Here is a 21668-nt window from a genome sequence, read left to right on the forward strand (position 1 = left end):
ACAATAAAGTAAGTTCACCAACGACGATGTGAACAACGCCAATAAGCTACACCCGAAGGTTTAGTTACACCACAACAATACATTAATATATATATATATATATATATATATATATATATATATATATATATATATATATATATACAACAATACGACAAACATCGATGTTCACAACATCCATTAGTATTCAAGATCTCAAGGGTAGCACCGCGAATGGTATCGTCAACATCGAACTTAAACCCCATCCGCCCCATTTAATGTGGTATCGTCAACATCGAACTTAAAACCGACATATGAGGTATCGTCAACATCGAACTTTAATCCCTCATCAAATCACTACAATAGTGGTATGGCATCGTCAACATCGAACTTTAACTCCATACATATGAGGTATCGTCAACACCGAACTTTAAGCCCTCATCAACATCACAAATATACTCTAGGGTATGGTATCGTCAATATCAAACTTTAGCCCGTACCCCACAAGTAAATAAATCATATACATACATATATAATTATTCCACTCACAAGCTCATGTGATAACGTACACACGAGGTGTGCACCTCGCCAAAGGTGGTCAACCAAAATGCACAACCGTGCCAATTGGACTAATACACAAGTCCATTAAATCCACCTACATGTAAAGTGAGCTCTATAGCCGAGAATCACTTCACCCGACCCGCACCCATCCTACACATACATATGCACATAGGATATTAACACTCACCTTGTCGCCTTGATGAATGCAATCAAATAATCCACAACACGCCAATGAAAAGTACATATTCCATTATCACAAATACAAAAACACAATTAGGGTGGATTTACAAATCAACCCAAATTGGCAACTAGTGCAATTTCGACCCAATTGCACTTTCAAGCACAAACCGTGCCCAAACTAACCAATAATCACTAACACAAGTGAGAATGGTCCTAATATGCCAATTAGACCCAATCATCGGTGTTAAACACCTATCTTGCCCAAAATGACACTTAAACCCTAATTTTGACCCATAAGGTCAAAATCTCACCATTTACAAGTTTTGACACCAAAACATGTTTAACTCAGTTTTATACTTCAACTTAATCCATTTTAAGTTTATAAACCTTAACCAATCGACATTCGGGTCATAATCATCAACAAACCCTAATTTTGACTCTAGTCAAAATTAGTCAACCACAAGAACCCTAAAAGTCTCCAAAACATCAATAATCACTAATACTAGTGATTATACACCATTCTCAAGTCTTAAACATGGTTAAATCATTAACCAACCCAAAACCCGCCAATAACAACAATAAACCCGAATATTGGTGTTAATCTCCAATTAACAACTAAATGGGTTTCATCTATGAATCATACAATCAAAATCCCCAAATTTGAATGATGAACACAAAAACGAAATTCGGAGGTAGAGCTTACCACTAGTATCACCGTGTAGCTAAGAACGAGGAGAATAAACTTGTCAACTATGCCAACGATCCAATCCCGCTTCTTCCTTCCCAAAAATCCCTTTGAAGTCAAATGGGTGTTTGAGTTTTGAGAGGAAAATGAAAAGAAAAGGAAAAATAAAATGAGGAAATGAAATGGATGGACCAGATTTAAGATCCCCATCTGGCTCAAACATGAAATGACTAAAATGCCCTTGCTCCTCATTTAAAATTACACAAAACCGGTGCCAGCTCGCACAGTATGCCGCGCCGCGGCCTAATTCGTCGCGTCGCGACCTATAACTAGGTCTGGGATCATTCTTTGTCCTACTTCTGATCTCAATTTCAGTCCATTGCCACGCCGCGGCCTCCTTTGTCGCGCCGCGACACAAAACACGATCTGAGTCATTTTCTCCTCACACAAGACTTAACACTAGAAAACGTCCCGAACCCTTCATACGCCTATCGTACATACCCAATTCACCTATAAATCATATACGGGGAAAAACGGGGTGTTACAATATTTCGAAGAACGTTGCATTCGAGTCATTGAGTTCATCAAAGATTATTATTAAGTCAATTTATAGTTGGATAGTGGATATTACGAAATGGTATGCATGTCTGTCAAATTTCGATGTAAAGAAAGTTTGTCTTTTAAAAACGAATGCAATGTTTGTAAAATGTATCATATAGAGGTCAAATACCTTGCGATGTAATCAACTATTGTGAATCGTTTATAATGTATATGAACGGGTCCTTTCAGATAATAACGACAATAACGACGATAACGATAACGATAACGATAATAATAATAATCATCATTTTAACAATAATGCCTAAAATTATAGATAATTCACTTGACGATATCTTTTAATCTGTTAATCTAAATCATACGCTTTCTAAATGAAAAGTTATTAATTTTTCGTCAGCTTTCCAACGACATGTATATCATATACCTTATCTCAGTCTCATATGTATCAAATTTGTGATTTATCTTAAACTATTTAACGACGAAACTAAGCATACAAGCATGCAATAACATATATACTCGAGCACTAGTCAGGGATACACTATTAATATATAAAAGATAGGATAAGAGTGCTCACGTATCAATATTGTGATTCAATATTGCAGGAAAGTACGTAGACGCGACGGAGATGGTAAACACTAGATTGATTTCACGAGCATACCCCCGAACATTACCCATAACCTCCATAGCTATAACCCATACTTTCCTTAGCTCTATCCCACTCGAAACCAGTTTTGAAAACCCATTTTAGATTACTCGAGCAACACTCCGTCGTAGTATTTTATGTAAATAATACTAATAATATCGCTCCTAATAATGCTAGTATTAATAATAATAAGATTAATATTAATAATCTTAATATTAATAATAATAATAATAATAATAATTAATAATAATAATAATAATAAAAATTATAATACAGAGAGATAAAGAAGTTTTGTGTGTGTGTTTAAAGCCAGACGAGTCGAGCTTTATAGATCCTTTCTGAATTTCATTCTCATGCGATCTCATGATATTTGCATGGGTTCCTCATGCGATCGCATGAGGCACCTTTACAGCTCCCATTCGTTTATCATTTTGTGCCGACGGTTTTTAATATATAATATATATTTATATATTTAATTTATATGATTAATTATATATTATATTATATTTACGTGCATAGTTAACTTGTAATTTTTGTTCTGATGACTTGTACGTTCACTCTCGACTTACGTTCCGGTTTCGGTTTCTCGAACGCATGTTCCTACGCTTAAAAAACTAACACTTTACGTTACGCGACGTGTACCTTTAACAATAATTAGACTTGATCATCGATAGACTATATTATCCAAAGTATAATCTCTACATTTGAATGTTGTGGTCATTTGCTTCAATAAATCAATGTCTCATTGGTTATCAAAAAATATATATTTTAAATCAAACGTTTTATGACTAAGTTAATATTATATTTATCACTTTGTAAATATATATATATATATATATATATATATATATATATATATATATATATATATATATATATATATATATATATATATATATATATATATATTCACTAAAAATATAAATTTGTACATATTGTATGTAATTGAAATATTTATAATATAATATTTAGTTTTTTCAAAACTAATTATATTAGACTTATTTTAAAGGTTGTACTAAATAAACATTGTTAATTCATAAAACGTTATAGGAAAGTAGATTTACATATAAAGTCCAATAAACATATGAAATCATCTTAATGTAACTTGTCAAATGGATTTATCTTGTCGGCAACCATTAACTCAATAATTTACTCTACATAATTTAAATCTTATGAAAGTTAAATGATTTAACTTATCCAGAGTCACGAGGAAATTATTGTAAAGTATGCATTAGGAATCTCCACTAAACCTTGTCTAGTTCCCGTTAATTGACACATTTGTTCTTGCTTGTAATTTACTTTACCATTTTCCGAATACCGTTAAAAAGGAAAGGTTTCCTAAATCAAAGTGGACCTCTCAACAGAAACTTGTAATCATACAATGTATCTGATAAATTAATCATTTGATCTTAACTTCTAATTCCATCGATAGACATATTGAAACCAATACGTTCATGTAAAGTATTATACGTTTAATACTTTGTTAATATTCTCAAGTTATAATATATACATATACGTACATATACATATTCATATCCAATTAAATAATGATTCGTGAATCGTCGGAATCCGGTCAAGGTTAAATGAATGTATGAACACAGTTTAAAATTCTTGAAATTTAACTTAACAAACTTTGCTTATCATGTCGGAATAATATAAAGATAAAGTTTAAATTTGGTCGAAAATTTCCTGGTTGTCACAACCTCCTCGGGGCATTTTTCACATCCTTGCTAAGACTGAAAAACTTGAAATCTCCATCTGGAATACCCAGTTTCTCAGCAAACTCATCCAACGTCCAATCGTAGGAATAACCAAACATGTTCACGTGAAAACATTTCAATTTACGTGGATCAAATACATAGTTTGCATAAAATTCCCTAACAAGTTTGGGATAGTACTCATTAACTCGATAGAGAAAAGCTCCAGCATCTATTCCCCGCCAATACGCAGAAAAACTACCTTGAGCAGCAACGTAAATACCAGTAAGAATGGGACGTTCGGCTAATAGTCGTCGTCTTTCAGCAACTTGTTGTTCTTACTCTCCTTGTGAAACTCGGTGTGAAGCTCTAGCTCTTCTGTCCATGGATATTAACTGAGATTAACTGTAAATAACAAAATAATTAAAAATAATCATCATTAACACAAATAATAAATACTAAAATTAGTGAATAAAATGCTTAAATTAGTACCTTAAAGTGCCTTTAATCAATGAATTGCACAAGGTTGGAATTGTTATGAGACTGTGAAATCAAAGTTCCAGGGTCATACTATAAATAGGGTAAAAATCTTATCCGACAAAAATCTAAGAAATCTTACTAAATCTTATCTGAAAATTCAACATCTGATCAGATAAGGTCGCAAGCTCGCAAGACGCAAGGACGCAAGCTTGCGCCTTGCGAGGGCAAGACGCAAGTCTCCTTGCGTCTTGCGAATGCAACCTGGCAAATTTTTTTTTTTTTGGGCTCCGGCGCAAGAAACTGTTTGGGAATGGGCATTTTGGCTATAATCCCCAAAAAATATTGAAAAGCGGAACCGAAATGTGTGCAATGGAGCATACGGATTAACCAGCCAAGTGTTAGTTCATATGGGCTCATCACTCATGTTAGTATTGTTCTAATAGGCCCACGGAAAGTGGGTATAAACGACCCACTAAGATCCTCGCATGTGAAAATGATCGTGATTGTGCCATTTGTATTATTAGCCAAGAATATGCCTCCCACTTATGGCAATAAAAAAAGAAAATTATGAATCATGGACAACAATTGTCCACTACACAAAAAAAAAAAAAATTAAAAAGTGATGATACGGAGTAGTAAATATAAATAAATTAATGAAAAAACAAAATTTGTGCTGATAATTAGCGGCGGAACTAGAATTTATTTTGTCGGGGGCATAAAAAATTTAAACCATAGCAATTTTTTAGGCAAAATATTGAGGTTTTGAGGCAAAAAATTAATGTTTTTAGGCAAATTATGGAGGCTTTTGAACAAAATCTGAAGGTTTTTGAGCAAAATTTGAAGATTTTAGGGCAAAAATTGAAGAAATTTGGGCAAACTTTGAAGGTTTTGTGACAATAGTTGAAGAAATTTGGCAAAATTTTAAGGTTTTGGGGCAAAAAAAATTCACTAGGGGCAAAATATAAAAAAACTAAACTGAAAATTGAAAATACACTGAGGGTGGACGCCCCACTCTGCCCTCAAATAGTTTCACCGATAACCTGCTGATGAGGAGTGCGCTATAAAAGTCCTACTAAAGATGTCAAGCTTGAACTCTAGAATTGTTAAAAGTATTAAGTCACTATCAATTAAAATTTGCAATTCAACTGCATGATATCTAGAGTCGGTCTTAAATGAGATATTGATTAACCATCCCAAGAGTGTTACCAATGGTCATGTCCTTCCTCCCGCCCACACCTCCGCCCAGGAGGACACCAATGGCAGCAAGGCGCCCAAGGTGCCGCCCAAGGAGCCCACCTGATTCTCGTCTGCTGCTTCGCCCTATTCTAAAATATTTGTGGACGGAGTAAGGGAATAAAAGGATTGTACACTTGCTTAGACCACCCCCTATGGTTAGTTACCCGCCCATTACCCGCTCATTACCCGTAACTAACCATAGGCACCACTTAGTTACCCGCGTTAGTTACCCGCTTTCACCATAGATTTAACGGAAGAGTTATAGGAATTGCGGGTCCCAGTGCTTTTTATTGTTGGACTTGATGCTTTATTGCTTGTACGTTGTATATTAAGAGGAGTATTGTTTTAGCCATGATAGATAGTGTTTAGTTATGAGTTAGTTATAGGATATTTGTGTTGATGTGGCGCTGATGTGGAAGGTTAAGAGGATGAATAGTTTAGTTACGATAGGGAGTGGCCTTATAATATTTGTACCACACTATATTTAATTAATATTGTGGGTCCTAATTTTTATGAGGATGCATGTCTTTGTTGGTAGTATTTAGTCCTGAGAAAGATGTGCTGATGTGGCGCTGATGTGGCACTCAGGACTAGGAAGGGAGGAACTACTCCATTGGGAGCACTCTTAGTCATCTTTAGAAGATAGTTTCTGTTTTTTATTTTTTATTTTCTTTTGTTCAATGTTTTATATCCACTCAAAATGTTCTTTTGTTTAGCTTCATTTCATCTCTGCCATGAAGTATCCACCCATGATACATTCTCATATCGTTTGGGGGTAAAGGGGATGGGGTTTTACTTGGCCGTGCTCTTGGATCGGTTTCAATGTTTCCTCCCGGGCAGCGACGGAGCGGAGTTATTATCGCTGAATCGACATAGTCGAAACGGGAGATGATCGCAACAGGTGGTTTAGTCCCCATCGAGTGATCCCAATCGCTGTAAAAAAATAAAAAATTAATTTGATAAAAGATCTTCCCTAAGCTTGTACTTTTCTTCAACTTTGTCGAAGGTTTCGTGAATTTGTTTTTTACCAAAGAAAGAATAAAAAAGATAATCATGATTAAATAATGAAAAATGATAACTATAGTCCTAAAAGCTATGGTTAAGCATTAACTACAAAGTTAATATTTTCAATATGAAACTACATATTTCATGAATAAATTAACTCCTGAATTCAAGTATAGAAAGTACGTTATAATATGAAAAAATTTACACTTTGCAATTAATGTTTAAACGTAGCTCTAAATAATAATACTAATAGTATAATAATACTCCCTCCGTCCCAATTTAATTGTCTCCAGACAAAAAATACACAGTTTAAGAAAATGTCATAAAAGTACTGTACTTTCTATTTACTTTTCAGTTTTACCCTTACTTTTTATTTCCCCTTTAATCCTATCCACATACATTAAGGGCATAATAGAACTTAATCTTCTTATTCTTTTCTATTTATGAAAGTGGACAATTAATTTGGGACATCCCAAAATAAAATACTGGACTATAGATTTGGGACGGAGGTAGTAGTAGCTTAAAAAAGAGAATTCATGAAAATTTTCCTATAGGAACTTTAGACGTACTAAGGATCTTAGATCAAACGCTATAACTAGATTAGAGGCGGAAATCACTAATCTAGGATGAATCGAATACTATTTCACCTTGGGATCAATCTAACCAACGAATCGTTGATATAATCGATGCCTTAGAGAGTGTATTCGGTTGGGGTATGGTCTAGAACGACTGCAATAGCGATAAACGATGACAATAGAGTGTAGGGTGTGTAACCTAACAATGACACCCGACATCCCTATATATATATATATGATTACAGTGACCATTGAAAGGACCCGTTCATATACATTATAAACGATTCACAATAGTTGATTACATTGCGAGGTATTTGACCTCTATATGATACATTTTACAAACATTGCATTCGTTTTTAAAAGACAATCTTTCTTTACATCGAAAACTGACAGGCATGCATACCATTTCATAATATCCACTCTCCAACTATAAATTGATTTAATAATAATCTTTGATGAACTCAATGACTCAAATGCAACGTTCTTCGAAATATGCTATGAAAGACTCCAAGTAATATCTTTAAAATGAGCAAATGCACAGCGGAAGATTTCTTTAACACCTGAGAATAAATATGCTTTAAAGTGTCAACCAAAAGGTTGGTGAGTTCATTAGTTTATCATAATCATTTATTTTCATCATTTTAATAGACCACAAGAATTTCATTTCCAGTTCTCATAAATATACGTCTCATGCATAGAGACAAAAATAATCATTCATATGGTGAACACCTGGTAACCGACATTAACTAGATACATATAAGAATATCCCCTATCATTCCGGGATCCTCCTTCGGACATGATATAAATTTCGAAGTACTAAAGCATCCGGTACTTTGGATGGGGTTTGTTAGGCCCAATAGATCTATCTTTAGGATTCGCGTCAATTAGGGTGTCTGTTCCCTAATTCTTAGATTACCAGACTTTAATAAAAAGGGGCATATTCGATTTCGATAATTCAACCATAGAATGTAGTTTCACGTACTTGTGTCTATTTTGTAAATCATTTATAAAAGCAGCGCATGTATTCTCAGCCCAAAAATATAAAGGGTAAAAAGGCAAATGAAAACTCACCATACTGTATTTCATAGTAAAAATACATATAACGTCATGGAACAAGTGCAAGGTTGGCCTCGGATTCACGAACCTAAATTAATTATATATAATTATATGTTGGTCAATATTTGTCTAACAAATTAGGTCAAGTCATAGTGTACCACAATCCTAATGTTCGAGACTAATATGCAAAAGTCAACAAAAGTAAATTTGACTCAAAATAATTTCCAAAAATCTATACATGATTAATATGTAGTTTAAATATCGTCGTTTTATATTTTTAAATAATTTTAAAAGATTTATTAGAGTAAATAATATAATTTATTTATTAATAAATAAAATTTTATATTAAATTTATATAATAAAATATACTTTTATATATATTAAGTAATAAAATTTATAGGGTTCATTTAATATCATAAAGATAATATGATAGGTATTATTAAAGTAAGTTATTACACATAGTAAAATATGTTTGTATCACATATTTATTTGATAAAATAATATCTATAATGATAGTAAGTAAAAGTTGTATTATTTTGTAATAATAATTATTATTATAAAAATATCATTATTTATAATTACTAAGATGACATTATGATAAAACGATAATTCTAATTACGATATCTTTAATATTTACGATAATTTTTAATATTATCTTTAAAATAATAATTCTATTTAAAATAATAATAATAATAATAATGATATTTTATAGTAACAATGACATTTCTATTAAAATGATAATTTTTGTTAAAATGATAGTTTTAATACTAACGATACTTTTAATAATAATAGTAATGATAAAAATAATAAGAACGATAATTTTATCTAAATCAATATCTTATAATATTTTAATTTCATCATGATACTCTTACCCATTATTTCCTAATCGTTTTATTTAATAGCTTTTAATCGTCTTTTATATCGTGTTCATAATAATGATAATAATAGTAATCAAAATAATTAGGTGTTACAAATATTTATTTTAATTACACTAATATTAATAATGATAGTTACTATAATATTATTAACGATAATACTAATAATTATCTTAATGATAATATAGTAGTAATAATAATAACAATAACAATAACCATTTTTAAATAATGATATATATATAAATAATGATAATAATAATAATAATAATACCAATAATAATAATAATAATAATAATAATAATAATAATAATAATAATAATAATAATAATAATAATAATAATAATAATACTACTACTACTAATTATAACTTTAACGATAATAACGATAGTAATAATAAAAAAATAACAATTTTTAATGATAAATCCCTTTTATTGATAAAGATAATAATAATGATAATAATAAGATAAAACTAGAACGACAATAAAAACGACGATAATAATAATCATTTTTAATAAAAATATCGAAAATTCAATTGATTATAACTTCTAATCCGTTCATCGAAACCATTCGATATCTAAAGGAAAAGTTCTTAATTTTTCGCTAGCTTTCCAAGGACATGCATATCTTATACCTTATCTCAACTGCAAGTGTAACTAATTCAAGATTCAACCTAACCTGTCTAAGGGTGATGTGAAGCGAGGTGTATATAAAATAGTTTATATTTTACTAGGAAAAACTATTAAATACGATACAATTTTACACAAGATATTTATTTATTTATAGAATGGATATACTTAAACCTTGCTACAACACTTATAGGCAGTGTACCTAATCGTACAGTAGTGTAGTTTTTAGTAAGTCCGGTTCGTTCCACAGGGAAATCTTTAAACAAAGCTCAACGCTATATTAGTTTACTTTTATAAAAATACAAATATATATATAAGTAATATTATTATTATAAAGGGGGGTTTTTACCGTTTAATGACCGGTTTGTCGATTTTAAAACTTTAGTCGCAGTTAAAACCTAATGTAAAATATAAAATAAATACAAGACTTAAATTAAAGCGTAAAGTAAATAACAATAATGAAATTGCGAATAATAAAATTGCGATAATTAAAAAGTACGATAATTAAAAGTGCGATTAAATAACAATAAATAAAAGTGCGATAATTAGAAGTGCAATTAAATATAAAATAAAGGAAATTAAATATGAAATAAAAGAATTATGCTTATTTAAACTTCCGTAATCATGATGTTTGACGTGTTGATTTTAGTTTTATGCCCATGGGTTAATTGTCCTTTGTCCTGGATTATTCAATATGTCCGTCTGGTTTTTGTCCATAACAGTCCATCAGTCATAAATATAAATTGCAAGTGTCCTTGTCAAATTATTATTATACCCGAAGTTAAATATTCCAACTAATTGGGGATTCGAATTGTAACAAGGTTTTAATACTTTGTTTAATGAATACACCAGGTTATCGACTGCGTGTAAACCAAGGTTTTACTACTTTGTTAACAATTACACCAATTACCCTTGAATGTAATTTCACCCCTGTTTTAATTATTCTAGTGGCTATTAATCCATTCCCGTGTCCGGTTAAATGAACGATTATTCGTACATATAAATACCCCGCCCATCGTGTCCGATCGAGTGTATATGGTAATTTATAGGGACGCCCAATTGTAATTCTTTATATTAACATTAACAAACTTTCATTTAGTTAAACAAATATAAAGCCCATTAATAGCCCATAGTCTAGTTTCCACAAGTGTCGTTCTTTTATCCAAACCCCAATTATGGTACAAAGCCCAATTACCCAATTTTAGTAATTAGCCCAACATCATGATTACTTCGTTTTAAATAAACATAATAATAACTTAGCTACGAGACATTAATATAAAAAGGTTGAACATAACTTACAATGATTAAAAATAGCGTAGCGTTACACGGACAGAATTTCGACTTACACCCTTACAACATTCGCTAACATACCCTTATTATTAGAATTATAATTAAAATTAAAATATAAATTATAAATATAAATATAAGTTTTACGTATGAAGAGGAAGAAAAAAGATGATGAAATTTGATCAGAATTCGGTTGGCTTTATAGCCAGAGTTGAAAATTGGGGCTCCGCGACTCGCGGAAAAATGCCCTTAAAACTCCGCGAGTCGCGGAGATGTATTTACAGCTCACACCCTTGGAGTTTCTTGCTGCCGACGGTTTTTAATATATATATATAATATATATATAATTAATATAATTAATTATATATTATATTATATTTATATACATAGTTAACTTGTAATTTTTAGTCCGTTGCGTCGAGCGTTAAGAGTTGACTCTGGTCCCGGTTCCGGATTTTCGAACGTCCTCACGTACAATTTAATATCTTGTACTTTGCGTTTTGAATTTTGTACTCTTGTGATTTCGAGACGTTTCTTATCAATAATTGGAACCTCTTTGATTGTCTTTTGTTCTTTTGAGCTTTTTGGTCGTTTGCGTCTTCAAATCGTCGAATCTGTCTTTTGTCTTCACCTTTTATTATTTAAACGAATATCACTTGTAAATAGAACAATTGCAACTAAAAGCTTGTCTTTCTTGAGGAATAATGCTATGAAATATATGTTCGTTTTTAGCATTATCAAATATTCCCACACTTGAGCGTTGCTTGTCCTCAAGCAATATCGTCTTGAAATACTAGAATCACTCCTTTATTCTTCACACTTTGTACATCAGTGATTTCTATACGGCGGTATAAACAATGGTAGTAACGATATGGTTTACAGTCCCACATGACTATAAAAATTTAGATCCATTAAGGAAATTGGATCTTTATGAAAACATTTGATCTTTTGAAAATTAAATCTAGTTTATACCCTAGATAAGTTTTCCGGAATAACCCTTTACCGGTGTTTGCAAAATATTTTTGTGGGTTTGGTGGGTTTCAGATTTGAAAATTTTAGCTCAAAACTTGCGGTTTTGTATCACCCACTTGCTAACCTTGTATTTGGAAAGCAACACGTCCAGTTTACTTGTCCCGTATATTACCTTTCGGCAAACTACCGTCCGGTTGTAAAGGAAAGCGTTGAACAAGCAACTGTTTAAGGCAATGTCCCGTGACATGCTTTTGATTATGGTCTATAACGTGTCGGACGCAATTACTATCCTTGGTAGGAGCAATAGTAAAGCTCACCCTTATAATTTTTTCGGTCTGGCACAAGGTCCTGTCTTTGACCACTATGCAACCACCGTTCTTACGGTTGACACCCGATTTAGTTCAGGTGACCTAATGAATTCCAGGTGAATTCCTAGGATTTTACGTTCAATGGTAATGAACGCATTGAAAATAGGGTTTTCAGAAAACAAATCGGTTTGTAATTTTTTTTTTTTTCAAAATATTTTCTCGTTTAAGCTCGAGTTTAGATATCATCGAATTCCATGAGTTTGAATTCTCAATCTTTAAGGTCAATCTCTAGGATTGAGTAATATCAGTCTTAAAAGCTGATTTTTAATCTTTAAGGAGATTATCCTTTCTGGGGATCTGATTCATTAGTCTTATCCAGCTAATTTGCATGGTGCCCCCCATTGTACGAGATAAATCCTTCTCATGGTTAGGATAAATCTGACCACTTGGCGACCCTGTTTAATGCTGAGGTCCGTGGATTTCCTGCTGATTTTAGTGATGACTTTTCTAGATTTTTCGTCAACCTACAGCTGGTCTGGACGACAACTTCATGACCTAAATCAAGAAGCGCGTGTCTTTTTCGGAAGACTTTACTTCCTTTTAATGATGGAATTGATTCATCGTGTAGATCCATCTCTTCTTTTCTTTCATTGGGTAAAACAGTTTAGTTTAGTCCAAAGCAAAAGTGTTTTCAGTTATTTGTTACAAATATATGTGGCATATGTTTAAAATAACTTGGTAAATTTTCCCACACTTGGCTTTTTATTTTTCTTTTTATCGTCCTCTATTCCATTTTAAATGAATTTTCACATTTTAGTTTGTTTCTCAATTTATGTCCTTTCCGAGGTAACAATAATTTCGGTGTTAAAACCTAGTTTTATCGTTCATAAATATGTATAAACATGATTTGAATTCATTTAATTGAAAATTTTTACTAGAATTGGGTAGTCAGTATATAAGACTAGGGCTGTTCTTTTTTATCAGAGAGCACTAGATTCTAATACAACTACTGCTTTACTAGTATTTTTAATGGTAACCAAGTGTATAAAGTAAAAAAATTTTAAAATCCGAAAGAATTTAACCCATTCCCACACTTAAGATCTTGCAATGCCCTCATTTGCAAGAAATCAGTAACAATTTAAATTATTGAGGGTGATTTGTGTGAAAATGATTAAATTTTTACCAAAGTTTCCAAATATATTGGCGTTTGTTTGCTGAATGATAAATGGTGCACATCATTTGTTCATTCCGTCTTGTTGTTATTTCACATATATTTTGCATCTTGTCGTCAAAATTAGTTGCTTTTGCTGAACTTAATGCCAGTCTTTGAAAATGCGTTGTTTTACCCTGTTGTGTACATAAGATAAACTGCAAACATATATACATATTTTTGAAGTTTGGTTTATTACCCCACATTCAAAAATTATTAAAATCTAAGAATAAAAGTTAGATAATTATAAAAATGATTACAATATTAACAAAAGTATTAAACATATCAATAATTACAAATTACAAAATAAAAAAAATAAGTAAACTAAGGATGATATTGGTACCAATAGGGGTTCCACGCATAACCATAAGTGCTATAGAATGCTTCGGCAGGGTCATACGTAGGATATGGTGGCTGCATCTCTATCGACCAAGGAGGGAAGACGGGTTTCGGTGTAGGAATATAGTTTCTACCTATATGTTGGCAATGCGCTATGATCTGGTTCTGATGAACTTGCCAATCTTCAAATGCTCTCTGTCTAGCATTTTCGTATTCCTGAGAAGCTATAAACCTATGCATTTCTTGCATCTCATTCCCCCCTCCTACATTACCTTGCTGCTGGTTTCTCTCTACCTGTGGATGTCTACCATTGTATCGTACTGCGGCGTTATTTCGCCGCTTCAAAACTTTCGCACCATGGTATACATTTAAACCTATAGTGTCGCGGGGTTCCGGCTCTTCTACTAATAATCCCCCCCGACTTATATCCACACCGAGATATTCACCAATCAAAGTAATAAAAATACCACCTCCTATTATGCTATGTGGACGCATCCCCCGAACCATAGCTGATAAATAATAACCCACACAATATGGTATACTTACAGCGCTGTGTGGGTCTCGAATACACATATGGTAAAACAAATCCTGTTCATTTACTTTTTCTTTGTTCTTACCCCTTTGTGTAATCGAATTAGCTAAAAACCTATGTATCACTCTTAATTCGGCTCTATCTATATCCAAATAAGAGTAGTTTCCCCCTTTGAAACGGTGATGGCTTGTCATTTGACTCCACACACCGTGTGTATCAAAATTCTCATCTATCTTTCTACCGTTTAGTATCAATCCTCTACAATCGGCAGACGCTAATTCCTCAGGCGTATATATACGTAAAGCCTGAGCCATGTCCAGTAAAGACATGTGGCGCATCGAACCGCCTAACAAAAATCTAATAAAAGAACGATCGGTTAAACTAGCTACCCGATCATTCAACTCTATACTACATAACAACTCTTCACACCATACTTTATATACAGGTCTGCGTATGGTGAATAAACATATCCAGTCATTAAAAGAAGAATTACCATACCTCTGTACCAGTAATTCCCTAATTGGCCCGGCCAATTCTACAGCTTCTAAGGGTCCCCATTCTATGACCCTCGGTACCTCAACAACCTTGGAATGAAGAGTATGCAAACCCCGTTGATATTTTGGATAATCTATCCAAAGTCTGTCAAATCTCAGGTTCGGGTGCAATTCTTCCAAATGCATATCGGAAAAGGTCATGACTGGATGAGGTACATCCTGCTTGTAGTAGTTATCTACCTCCTGTTGTTCCAAATTCTCAGCAGGAGCATGGCGGGCTTGGGATGAAGATTCACCCCTTTCATTCTGCAAAACACATCAAACACAAATTTTGTGCATCCAAATATGCATTAGTGTCAGCAAAATCATCAATCAAAATAATTACAATGACATTATCAATTTATATCAAACTTAAGCTTATTTTCACATTTTTATCAAATCTACACTTTTTCAAATAAGCATATACGAAAATGTTCGCCAAGTTCATAAGCATTCAACTCAAATAACATGTCAAAATAATCATTACTAGCAATTAAACAAGTCTCAAATGGCATTATCTTTCAAAAATCAAGTTCATGAATTTTGGACTTGAAAAAGTCCACTTTAATTCTCAAAATCATGTTTATGCTCAAAGTTTGGATCATTTAACTACCTAGACATGTTACACTACTCAATTTAGCAACAATTCATGACAAAAATCGGCCATAACCTGTTTATATCAAAAAGCCCCAAATTTGCTCAAGAACACAAACCCTAGATTATTCAAAAATTGAAGTTTAAGGCTTCTAATCATGTTAAACAACATCAATCTAGGTTATACAAGCATAATACATAAACAATTTAAGTCTAATTACACTAAAAAGCATCAAAATCAAATTGGGGAAAAAATAGCTCAAGAACACTAAAATTCGAATTAAATGGTGTTTAGGTGTAGAAATTTACCGTTTTTCTTGAGTAATTCTTAGATATCATCCTTCTCAACATGATTTTAGCAAAAAATTTGGTGATTAACGGTTAAAAATTGAGATTTTTGGGGTGTTTTTGGGTGTATTTTCGTGGGTTTTCGCAGCAGAATTCGGGTGTTTTTGTTTTGTGGATTATACTGATCGTTCAGCTATTTTTATTTTTTTTCTGGGTTTTGGTCCCTCCGCGAGTCGCGGAGGTTTTGCACTGCAAACTCCGCGAGTCGCGGAGTTTGGTATTTTTTTTTTTTTTTTTTTTTTTTATAATCTTTAACTTATAAATCAATTAAGTATTTAATTTTAAAATTTTGTTTCCCTTGTTATTTAGGACGAGGTCGTTTCGGATCGATGTCCTAGTCCGTCCCTCGACAAAATTTTAAAATTTGTCTTTTTGTAGCGATTGTTTTAAAAGCTAAGATTTTTGGGTTTTTTTTTAATGTTTTTGGCATACTTTAAATCAATAAGATTAAAAATAATGATAATAAAAGTTCTCGTCCCTCCCTCGGGTAAAGCAATTTCGGTTCAAAGACCTAGTCTTCAACTTACGACGAATTTTAAAAATCATATTCTTAACTTAATGAGATAAAGTAAATTTTTATTTTTAAATTCACACAACTTAAATATAAAATTCAAAATTACAAATTAAAAATTAAAAATTCACACCAAACTTAAAATTTGAAATGCATAAAATTAAAATTTCATATTTTAAAAATTAAAAATTCATACCAAACTTAATTTAAAAATTTATAAATTCATACCAAACTTATATTATTTTTTCAAATATTTACAATTTTAAAAATATTGTTTTTACAAAGTTTACAATATTAATTTAAGATTTAAATATTAATTTTAAAAACATGGTAAAAAAATAAATTAAAAATCTTTTTGTCTTTTTATCCCACTTTAATCAATCAAATATTATCAAAAATATGCGCCCCTCTTTTCGGTAAAGTAATTTCGGTTCCAAGACCTAATTTAACTCATGACGAATTTTTGAAATATTTTGGGTTGATTGATTAAAGATATTTATACCTTAAGAATAAACGTTAAATTTCGCAGTGATGTAATAAATTTTTGAATGATATCAATAATTTCGGTCGCCAAACCTAATTTTATTTAATACCAATTTAATACTTTTTAGCGAACAAATTAGCGTTTATTATCAAAAGGTTAAAAATAAAAATAAAAACTATACAGACATACCTGTGAAATAGATTTCTTAGTTATATGATCTATTATATTCATAAGATAGTCGGTTTAATTGGTTTTCCATGGCTGCATAGGCGTAACCTCGAGCATTCATTGTCTTTTCTTCTAAACATATGAACGGTCCGTCTCTGCATAAAGTAACAAATTCGGTATTTGAATAGGTTTGATTATTTGAACATTTACCTCCATGTGACCATTTTCCGCATTTGTGACATCGTTCTAGGTGTCGTGCTCTTCTTTTCGCTGCGGATTTTGATTTTCCTTTACCAAATTGTAACTTATTATCTTCGCATCTGGATCCTTTTCTAACTCCGTCCATTCTTTCTCTGATTACTGATACTAATTCACTCGGTAGTATGTCATTATTTCTTTTAGTGATCAAAGCGTGTAGCATTAGACCATGGTTTAGTTCACAGGCAGTCTTCATTTCGTAAAAACCTAAAAAAAATAAAAATTCAGAATGGGGGGAGAAGACTAGTTCTTTAGGGTCTGCTAGGGAAAGACCATACGTGTTCCATTTTCGAGAACTACACGAAAACAGACAATCTAACTCTAACAGAAATACATATTATCCTTTAAAGACTTGATTCTCCCCACACTTAGTTAGCTGTGGTGTCGAAATTGTTATTAACTTCGTTGTCGACTTCCATCGGACTATGTATGTAATGTTTAACTCTGTGACCATTAACTTTAAATTCATTCCCATTTGAATTTATCAATTCTATCGTTCCGTATGGGAAAACTCTTTTGACTATGAATGGTCCAGACCATCTTGATTTCAATTTTTCAGGAAATAGCTTGAATCGTGAATTGAAAAGAAGAACTCTGTCTCCTTCTTTAAATTCTTTTGAACTTTTGATTCTTTTATCATGCCATTTCTTCGTTCTTTCTTTATAGATTAACGAATTATCGTATGCTTCATGTCTTAATTCTTCTAATTCGTTTAGTTGACTTAATCGTAGACGTCCGGCTTCATGTAAATCAAGATTACATGTCTTCAAAGCCCAAAATGCTTTGTGTTCAATTTCTACTGGAAGATGACATGCTTTTCCATACACAAGTCTAAAAGGTGTGGTTCCAATTGGAGTTTTGTAGGCTGTTCTAAAAGCCCAGAGTGCATCCTCCAATTTAATGGACCATTCCTTCGGATTTGATCCTACGGTTTTCTCTAGAATACGTTTTAAAGCTCGGTTTGTATTTTCAACTTGTCCACTTGTTTGTGGATGATATGCGGTGGAGATTTTATGAGTTACTCCATATCTTTTAAGAACTTTCTCAAGTTGATTATTACAAAAATGAGTTCCCCGATCACTTATTAAAGCTTTCGGTGTTCCAAACCTTGCAAAAAGACGTTTTAAAAAGTTGACTACAACTCGTGCATCGTTAGTTGGGAGAGCTTGTGCTTCCGCCCATTTAGATACATAATCAATGGCTACGAGTATATATAGATTATTATGAGATTTTGGAAATGGACCCATAAAGTCAATACCCCAAATGTCAAATACTTCACATACTTGGATGACATTTTGTGGCATTTCATCACGTTGACTTATTTTTCCGGCCCTTTGACATGCATCACAAGATTTGCAAAGAAGGTGTGCGTCTTTGTAAATTGTAGGCCAATAGAATCCAGCTTCATAAACTTTTCTTGCTGTTAGTTGAGGCCCATAATGCCCTCCTGTTGGTCCTGTGTGACAATGGTTTAAAATTTTACTAGCTTCATCTCCAAATACACATCGGCGTTTTATTCCATCGGGACAACTTTTAAACAAATGTGGATCTTCCCAGAAATAGTGTTTTATATCACTGAAGAATTTCTTTCGTCTTTGGTACGATAATCCTTTTTCAAGGAATCCACAAACTAAGTAGTTTGCATAGTCTGCAAACCATGGGATTTCTTTATAATCTATCTTCAATAGATATTCATCAGGAAAGTTGTCTTGTATGGCCGATTCATTCAGAACTTCTAATTCGGGATTTTCAAGACGAGAAAGATGATCAGCGGCGAGATTTTCTGCTCCTCTTTTATCTCGGATTTCAATATCAAACTCTTGTAAGAGTAAGATCCAACGGATTAATCTTGGTTTAGCATCTTGTTTTGAAAATAGGTATCTAAGAGCAGAATGGTCGGTATAGACCACCGTTTTTGCTAGAACGAGATATGATCGAAATTTGTCAAAAGCAAAGACAATAGCAAGGAGTTCTTTTTCAGTAGTTGTATAGTTCGTTTGTGCTCCTTGTAATGTCTTACTAGCATAATATATAGGTTGAAATCGTTTTTCAATCCTTTGTCCTAAAACGGCTCCCATTGCAAAATCACTTGCATCGCACATTAGTTCAAATGGTAGATTCCAATTTGGTGTTATCATGATCAGCGCATTAGTGAGTTTTTCTTTAAGAATATTAAAAGATTTGATACACTCATCTGAAAAGATGAATGGAGCATCCTTTTCTAGGAGTTTATTCATAGGAGTGGCAATTTTTGAAAAATCTTTTATGAAACGTCGGTAAAAACCGGCATGCCCTAGAAAACTCCTAACTCCTCTAACATTGGTGGGATGTGGAAGTTTAGCAATTACATCTACTTTAGCTCTATCCACTTCAATTCCTTCTTTTGAAATTTTATGTCCAAGAACGATGCCTTCTTTAACCATGAAATGGCATTTCTCCCAATTAAGTACTAGATTTGATTTTTTGCATCTAATTAGCATTCGTTCCAGATTAACTAGACATGATTTAAATGTATCACCGAAGACTGAAAAGTCATCCATGAATACTTCCATGCATTCTTCTATCATGTCGTGAAAAATCGCCATCATACACCTTTGAAAGGTTGCAGGGGCGTTGCAAAGTCCAAATGGCATGCGTTTGTAAGCAAACGTACCATAAGGGCACGTGAATGTGGTTTTCTCTTGATCTTCGGGTGCTATTGGAATTTGAAAATATCCGGAAAATCCATCTAGAAAACAATAGTAACTATTTCCGGCTAATCTTTCCAACATTTGATCTATGAAAGGTAAGGGAAAGTGATCTTTTCTGGTGGCGTCATTTAATTTTCTATAATCAATACATACACGCCATCCTGTTACAGTCCTAGTAGGAATAAGCTCATTTTTCTCATTTGTGATGACAGTCATGCCACCCTTCTTAGGCACGCATTGAACTGGGCTTACCCATGGGCTATCAGAGATTGGATATATCAAACCTGCATCTAGCAGTTTAATAATCTCTTTCTTAACTACATCTTGCATATTAGGATTTAGTCTTCGTTGGCGTTGCACATACGTTTTATGACCTTCTTCCATAAGGATTTTATGTGTGCAATACGAAGGACTTATTCCTTTAATATCATGAATCTTCCATGCAATGGCTGGTTTATGAGCTTTCAACATAGAAATGAGTTGTGATTTCTCATTTTCAGTAAGAGAAGACGATATTATTACAGGTAATTCAGATTCACCATGTAAATAAGCGTATTCCAAATGGTTTGGAAGTGGCTTTAATTCTAATTTCGGAGGTTCTTCTATCGATGATTTATATCGATATCTGTCTTCTTCTTTTAGCATTTGAATTTCTTCTGTTGTTGGTTCATATCCATTAGCTATAAGTGTAGCTAACATTTCAGCTTCATCAATTGGTTCATTACCTTCTCCTAAAGAACATTCTCCTGTTCCTTGTAATTCTGGAAATTCTTCTAATAGTTCTGCATGTGCATCTATAGTTTGAATATAATAACATGTATCATCTGCAGATTGTGGTTGTTGCATTGCTCTATCAACTGAAAAGGTAACACTCTCATCCTCTATACTTAGGGTCAGTTTCTTACCGAACACGTCTATCATTGCTTTAGCCGTGTTTAAGAATGGTCTTCCTAATATGAGAGGAACTTGAGAATCTTCTTCCATGTCCAAAACAACAAAATCTACTGGAAATACTAAAGTACCAACTTTAACTAGCATATTCTCCATTATCCCTCTAGGATATTTTATTGATCTATCGGCTAGTTGTATGCTTATTCTGGTTGGTTTCAATTCTCCAAGGTCTAGTTTAGCGTATAGTGAATACGGCATTAGATTTATACTAGCACCTAAGTCTGCCAATGCTTCTATTGAACTAAGACTACCCAGAAAACATGGAATTGTGAAACTTCCTGGATCAGATAGTTTTTCTGGTATCTTATTCAACAGCACTGCTGAACA

The sequence above is a fragment of the Rutidosis leptorrhynchoides genome, chromosome 6 (assembly GCF_046630445.1).
Source record: "Rutidosis leptorrhynchoides isolate AG116_Rl617_1_P2 chromosome 6, CSIRO_AGI_Rlap_v1, whole genome shotgun sequence".
NCBI lineage: Eukaryota > Viridiplantae > Streptophyta > Magnoliopsida > Asterales > Asteraceae > Rutidosis > Rutidosis leptorrhynchoides.